This window comes from Scyliorhinus torazame, chromosome 19 (genome assembly GCF_047496885.1).
Source record: "Scyliorhinus torazame isolate Kashiwa2021f chromosome 19, sScyTor2.1, whole genome shotgun sequence".
Classification (NCBI taxonomy): Eukaryota; Metazoa; Chordata; class Chondrichthyes; order Carcharhiniformes; family Scyliorhinidae; genus Scyliorhinus; species Scyliorhinus torazame.
In genome coordinates this window covers 19,776,492-19,784,333 of record NC_092725.1, presented here as the reverse complement: position 1 = coordinate 19,784,333, position 7,842 = coordinate 19,776,492, and the positions used below count along the sequence as shown (strand labels likewise).

At 46.4% G+C, this 7,842-nt stretch overlaps 1 long non-coding RNA gene across 2 annotated transcripts in view; it reads left to right on the top strand.

Moving 5' to 3' along the window:
- The window catches only part of LOC140395879 (uncharacterized), a 6,152-nt gene extending 1,184 nt beyond the window's left edge, over positions 1-4,968 (top strand). For both annotated transcript variants that reach the window (XR_011936356.1, XR_011936357.1), the window contains exons 2-3: positions 2,604-2,755; positions 4,715-4,968. This is a non-coding gene — a long non-coding RNA (uncharacterized lncRNA). The remainder of the gene's footprint in view (positions 1-2,603; positions 2,756-4,714) is intronic.
- The last annotated feature ends 2,874 nt before the right edge of the window (positions 4,969-7,842 follow it).

Genomic DNA, 7,842 nt, shown 5'->3' with positions numbered 1-7,842 from the left:
AGGGAGAGAGAGGGAGAGTGAGAGTGTGACAGAGAGAGAGAGGGGGATAGAGAGTGTAAGAGAGAGAGAAAACGAGTGACAGATAGAGTGGGAGAGGGAGACTGTGAGAGACAGAGAGTGGGAGAGAGAAAGAGAGCGAGAGAGTGAGAGAGAGACAGAGTTAGAGAGAGAGAGAATGAGAGTGGTACTGGGTGAGTTACTCCTGCAGGGTGATAGCATGGAAAATAGGGCCAAAAGGCCTCACTCTGAACTACAACCCATTCAATGTATCTGTGACCAGTGGAGAGGAGATATAAATAATGGTGGGGGGAGGGACAGAGGCAGCAGAAAGGAGAACGGGAGGTGGACAATGTTTCAGAAGATGAGAGAGAGGCAGAAGTGAGAGAGAGTGGGTAGGACTAAGAGAGGGAGAAGACAGAGAGGATAGGAGTGTGAGAGAGAGAAAGGAGAAAAGAAAGGGAGAGAGAGGGCAGGGTGGGAGGAGAGAGATAGAGGAGAGAGGATGAAGGAAGAGGGAGAGGGTGGGAGTGAGAGAGAGAGAAGAGAGAGAGCGTTGGAGAAAGAGAGGAAAAGGGCAAGAGAGAGAGGGCGAAGAGAGAGAGAGTGTGTGAGCGAGAGAAGGAGAAGAGATAGAACGGCTGGGAGTGAGTGGTAGAGGGAGAGGCGTAAAGAGAGGGAGAAGAGAGCGAAAGAGAGGGTAGAAGAGAGAGAAGGAGAAGAGAGAGAGGGTGGGAAAGAGTGAGAGAGAGGTGACAAGACAGCGGGAGAGATTGAGAGGAAGGAGGGAGACAGAGAGAGGAGAGTGAGAAGGCGGAAGAGAGAGAGAAAGAGAAGAGAGGGAGAGAGAGGGAGTAAAGTGAGAGATAGATAGAGAGAGAGAGGAGAGGGGGAGAAGAGAGAGGGAATGAGAGGGAGAAGAGAGCGAGGGAGAAGAAAGGGAGAGAGACGGCAGAAAAGTGAGTGGGAGAGTGAGGGAGAAGAGCGAGAGGATGGGAGAGAGACAGAGGAAAAAGCGAGAGGGAGAAAGTGGAGAAAAGAAAGGGGGAGAGGGTGTGAGAGAGGGAGAAGATAGAAAGAAAGATAGATAGATAGAGAGATAGATAGATAGAAAAGAAATATAGATAGATACATAGATAGATAGATACATAGATAGATAGACAAGAAAGATAGAAAGATACATAGATAGATAGATGGATAGATACATAGATAGGTAAATAGATAGATACATAGATACATGGATACATGGATACATGGATAGATGGGTAGATGGATAGATGGATAGATGGATAGATAGATAGATATATAGACAGATAGATAAATGGATAGATAGATAGGTAGATAAATCGATAGATACATAGATAGGTAGATGGATAGATGGATAGATAGGCAGATAGATAGATACATAGATACATAGATACATGGATAGATGGATACATGGATAGATGGATAGATAAATGGATAGATACATAGACAGATAGATAGATAGATAGAAAGATAGATAGAGAGATAGATAGACAGATAGAAAGATAGATAGATAGATAGGTAGATACATAGATACATAGATTGATAGATAAATAGATAGATACATAGATCGATATATAGATAGATAGATACATAGATACATAGATAGATAGACAGATGGATAGATAGATAAATGGATAGATACATAGATAGATACGTAGATAGATAGATAGATAGATAGATACAAAGATAGGTAGATAGAAAGATAGATATATAGATAGATACGTAGATAGATAGATAGACAGATACGTAGATAGATAGATAGATAGATACATAGATAGATAGATAGATAGATAGATAGGTAGATATATAAATTGATAGATAAATAGATAGATACATAGATAGATATATAGATAGATAGACAGATACATAGATACATAGATAGATAGATAGATAGATAAATGGATATATAGATAAATGGATAGATACATAGATAGATACGTAGATAGATAGATAGAGACATAGATAGATAGATAAATATATATAGACAGATACGTAGATAGATAGATAGATAGATACATAGATAGATAGATAGACACATAGATGGATAGATAGAAAGATAGATAGATAGATGGAAAGAAAGTGGCAGACAGCAAAGAGAATTACGATAAGATCGAATAAAGATGTGCATTTATACAGCACCTGCCTAGCCCAGGCTGAAGCCCAATGTGTTTCAGGGTCAATTAAATACTCGCTTTTGTAATCTAGGAAGCATGGGGGAAAAGCTGTGCACAGCAAGATACCACCACCACAGATAAAATGGAGGGTTAATTGTGTCAGTGACGTTGGTCGATTGGTAAACGTTGGCTCCGGGATCTGGGAATAAATCTTTCCCCAGCATCGCCTGTGGTACGTTACGGAGATCGAGAGATTGGGGAAGAAGAATGAGCAGATTGGAGATAATCAGATAAAGAATGAGGGGGGGAAAGGGAGAAGGATTGATTGGTGCCTAGTCAGGAATGTGCTGCCTGCTTGGGCAGAAGTGACAGAAAACTTCTGAAAGAGACTGTCCCTTTCACAAGTTGAAAGACGATCCACAACGTGAGTGTGATGATTAACTACCAAATTGTCTCTGAGTTCAGATCGAGCTCCCTCTGTGCCCTGGGCAGCTCACTCTGACTCTGAGGAGCTCGGAGGCAGATGGCGAAAGGACTGCTCTTGGCGCTGGCCCTGCTGCTGCTCCTGGAACCCATGGCCGTTACCCCGAGATTGAACACAAGGGCCGTGGCCACAGGTAAGTACGTCAATCAGGAATTAATCCATCCCACGATCCATGGAGAGATGGATAACGCTATTTTGCCATTAAGCCAGTCGCTAAGATATCGTTTTTTTAAGAATCATAGAATTTACAGTGCAGAAGGAGGCCATTCAGCCCATCGAGTCTGCACCAGCTCTTTTTTGAAAGAGCACCCTACCCAAGCCCACCCCCCCCCCCCCCCCACCCTATCCCCATAACCCCATAACCCTCCCCCAACACTAAGGGCAATTTTGGACACTAAGGGCAATTTATCACGGCCAATCCACCTAACCTGCACATCTTTGGACTGTGGGAGGAAACCGGAGCACCCGGAGGAAACCCACGCAGACACAGGGAGAAGGTGCAGATTCGGCACAGACAGTGACCCAAGCCGGGAATCGAACCTGGGACCCAGGAGCTGTGAAGCAATTGTGCTAACCAGCATGCTACCGTGCTGCCCGTTTTGATACAGACATTGCAACATGGGCAGAAAATTGGATGTCCAACATGTAACATTCGGCCAGACAAAAATGCAGGGTATGTTTTGAATAATCACAAAACAGAAATATAGTTATTCTTCTTTGATAATGTGGAAACTGCCACAATTATCCCCCTCAAGGACTTATCCTTAATCCTTTCTATTTCTCACCTTGTACCTATCCCCTGAATGATCTTCTCTCTTAATTTGGACTTTGCATTCATATGTATGTGAATTTATATTTATATATTTACATATGCAAATAGAATGCCCCGACAAGCAGTGTGCTGGGAATGTTAATTTGTGAGGTATTCCAAAGTGTAAGACTCTCTCTGAGCTCAAAATCTCCTGTCGGTCTCTCCCAGTTGGAGCTCTCTCAGTTCCGGGTCTTTCACCTGTGCCCGGAGAAACAGGGACTCCTTACTTGGAAGGGAAGCGAAGGGATTGGGCGTTCTCTCTCTCCAGACTGCCGTCACACCTCGAAGCAAAGGCGAAGGACGGTGTTGAGCTTCTCGAGTGTTGTTGGGAGCTGCCACTCATGCAGGCAAGTGGAGAGGGTCCCACCACACTCCTGACTTGTGTCCTCGTAGATGGTGGACAGGCTTTGCGCGGGGGGGGGGGGAGTCAGGAGGTGAGTTCTCTCCACAGGATTCCCAGCCTTTGACCTGCTCTGGGAGCCACAGTGTTTATAACGTTGGGTCCAGTTCAGTTTATGATTGGTACCCTGTGTGGGGGGGGGGGGGATTCAGCGATGGTAATTGCATTGAATGTCAACGGGCCCTGGCCAAACTTGCCATGTATAGGTCCAGGCAGTAGGCGACCGAGGGGGTCGTCCAGCCCGGCTGTCTACCCCTCTTCCGCGGCCTCGTTCGCGGCCGGGTCGCCCTGGAGCGGGAGCGGGAGCTGTCCACGGGCGCACTCGAAGCTTTTCGGGCTGGGTGGCTGCCGCAGGGGTTGGGCTGCCTTTATTGACCCCGATTTCCGCACTTTGATTTGACGAGTTTTTGCTGAGTTTTCGTTCCTCCTTTTCGTTCCTTTTGGGTTGTGCTCCGCTGGTCGTTCTGGAGTCCGCCCCCTTTTTTCTTTTCCCCTCAGTTACTTTGTGTTCTTTTACTAAGTTGACACCAGGCATCACGCCAGGACAGGTAGCGGACACCCGTTCAATTTCCTGCTACATGTAGGTAAATGCAGCACAGCTTCACCTCACAAAAACAACAAAAACACACCTTTCATTTTCTGCCCTTTTGGCCCTAATTTATAGTCGTGAAATCTTATAAAAGGTGAATGTCAAGGGGCGGTGGTTAGATCCTCTCTTGTCGGAGATGGTCATTGCCTGGCACTTGGGTGGCATTGGGCAGAGAGAGGTACAGGAGGGTAGTGGGAGAGAAAGAGCTTCTGAAGCAGGTCGACAGAGTCTTTTGCAGCGACAGCTCAGGTCCATGTTTGGTGATATCAATGAATTCCTTTTTGCCTGCCAGGTATAATGCTCGGATGTCAAGGTCTGGGGTTCAGCTGCACATTATCTCCATGTAAACCTGGCCAGACCCCAGCTACCCACAGGTGTGCCCGCTCTTTCAAAGGTCGCAAGAGGAACTGAGCTCCCCGAGGGCGGAATGTGTCGCGGAACAAGACAATGTCCGGTGCCCTGACAGGATGTAATCTTGAGTCATTGCGAAGGCTCGCTGAGCCCCTGGCGCCGGGTCATGTGAATAAAACTGGCTTCAGCACTCGCCGCCTCTTGTCCGCGTCTCATTTAGCACCTCGATTGGTGCATCGCCCTGTTGGCAGCGCGAGGGACCACCATCACATGGGCCTCTGTGACACCTTGTAGCCCCAGCAAAGTCAACCCCCCTTCCCCTGCCACACAGAATCAGCCCTTTTAAAGAACGTTCCAGGCTCAGTCTTTCACCCCTGGGAATATCCCGCCCCAGTGTCAGGATGCACTGGGACCTTTTCCTAGGGTAGAGGGGTTAATTCCTAGGGGGCATAGGTTTAAGGTGCGAGGGGCAAGGTTTAGAGGAGATGTACGAGGCAAGTCTTTTACACAGAGGGTAGTGGGTGCCTGGAACTCGCTACCGGAGGAGGTGGTGGAAGCAGGGACGATAGTGACTTTAAGGGGCATCTTGACAAATACATGAATAGGATGGGAATAGAGGGATACGGACCCAGGAAGTGTAGAAGATTTTAGTTTAGACGGGCAGCATGGTCGGCACGGGCTTGGAGGGCCGAAGGGCCTGTTCCTGTGCTGTACATTTCTTTGTTCTTATACCGCTCCCCAAAGGACAGACAGAGTGGGATTAGGTCAGGTAGGCCCGGCTCTGTGATCCACAACAGATGATCTGTACCCCGGCCTTGCGAGACCTACTCAAAGCTCGAGTTCGACAATACCACGAGTACTGGGAACAATTTTTGGTTCCCTTATCTAAGGAAGATACTCTGACATGGAGGGAGTCCAGAGAAGGTTCACTCAGTTGACCCTGGGTAGGGAGGGAGTTTCTCATGAGGGGAGGTTTGAGTAGGCCGGAGCCTGTACATTGGAGGCAGTCCAGAGAAGGTTCACTCGGTCGATCCCGGGTAGGGAGGGAGTTCCTCATGAGGGGAGGTTTGAGTAGGCCGGGGCCTGTACATTGGGAGTTTAGCAGGATGAGGGGTGACCTTATTGAGACCCTTCGGATTTTCAGGGGGGCTTTGACAGGGTCGATACTGAGAGGATGGTTCCTCCTGTGGGAGAGTCAAGCGTGTGAGAGAGAGAGTGAGAGAGTGTGACTGTGAGCCCGTGTGTGTGCGTGTGTGTGAGAGAGAGAGAGAGAGTGTGAGAGAGAGTGAGAGAGTATGAACCTGTGTGTGTGTGTGTAGGTGCGTGTGGGAGTGTGTGAGAGAGTCTGAGAGAGAGTGTGTGTGTGAGAGTGAGAGAGTGTGTGAGAGAGTGTGAGCCTGTGCATGTGTGTGTGTGGGTGTGTGTGTGTGGGAATGTGTGGGAGTGTGTGAAAGAATGTGAGAGAGAGTGTGTGTGTGAGAGTGAGAGAGTGTGTGAGAGAGTGTGAGCCTGTGCATGTGTGAGTGTGGGAGTGTGTGGGAGTGTGTGAGAGAGTGTGGGAGTGTGTGAGAGAGTGTGAGAGTGAGAGTGTGTGTGAGAGTGGGAGAGTGTGTGAGAGAGTGTGAGCCTGTGCATGTGTGAGTGTGGGTGTGTGTGTGTGTGGGAATGTGTGGGAGTGTGTGAGAGAGTGTGAGAGAGAGTGTGTGTGAGAGTGAGAGAGTGTGAGCCTGTGCATGTGTGTGTGTGTGTGGGTGTGTGTGTGTGGTGGGGGCGGAGGGCGAGGTCTATCTGTGTGTGTGAGAGGGAGTGAGAGCCTGTATGTGCATGCACACATGTATGTTGCGTATGCGTGTATATATCTGCTGTGTCTGTATGTGTGTACACATGCGTGTTTGTGTATGTGTTTTTATCTGCTGTATCTGTGTATGTGTGTGTCTACCTGCAGTGTGTATGTGTGTGCACATATATCTTTGTGTAAGTGTGTATCTATCTGCTGTGTATGTATGTGTGTACACATATGTGTTTGTGCATGTGTGTGTTTATCTGCTGTGTATGTATGTGCGTACACATATGTATTTGTGTATGTGTGTGTTTATCTGCTGTGTGTATGTGTGTACACATTTGTGTTTGTATATGCATGTGTCTATCCACTGTGTGTATGTGTGTAACATGTGTGTTTGTGTATGCTTGTGTCTATCCACTGTGTGTATGTGTGTACACATTTGTGTTTGTATATGCGTGTGTCTCCACTGTGTGTATGTGTGTAACATGTGTGTTTGTGTATGCGTGTGTCCATCCACTGTGTGTATGTGTGTACACATTTGTGTTTGTATATGCATGTATCTATCCACTGTGTGTATGAGTGTAACATGTGTTTGTGTATGCATGTGTCTATCCACTGTGTATATATGTGTACACATGTGTGTTTGTGTATGTGTGTGTTTATCTGCTGTGTGTATGTTTTGTCATGAATGTAGAAATTGTTATGTTATATTTTACATTTGTGGCATTAATGTTGTTAAAACCCCTGGTTTGAAATATTTACAGTTAGTGTGTCTACTAAAGCTGTGACACAGAGATCATAAAAGTAAGGCGATTATTGATTCTAACCGTTTACTGGTTTATAGAGAGATGGCTAATGGAATGTTGTGGTGATTTCTGGAGATTCCCTGGGGTATAGATAATGTGAAGGATGGTGTTTAGTCCTAGCTAAGCAGGTCATGGATAAAGATTATGCAATTAACGGGAGGAACCAGGTTTGGCTGTAGTTTTGCAGTCTGCTGGAAGATTTTAAGTTGAAAACCAGTTTGCAATAGGGTTCTTGGCTGAAAAGACAGAAGGGTTGTCAGGTTATTCCTGAAAATGTTTCCCTCCAAAGGTCTGCACATAGAACAGCAAGTAACCCTGATTGCTAACTTTACTGATGAGTGGACTTTGAACTGTATTGGGTTGCTTAATTGGACTATTTATAGTGGCAGGTGTAGACATTAAGTAAAAGTTTTAACTTTTATTTAATAACTGGTTAACGTTTAATTGTAAAGCTATTTTCTTTGGTATTAATGTGATTAA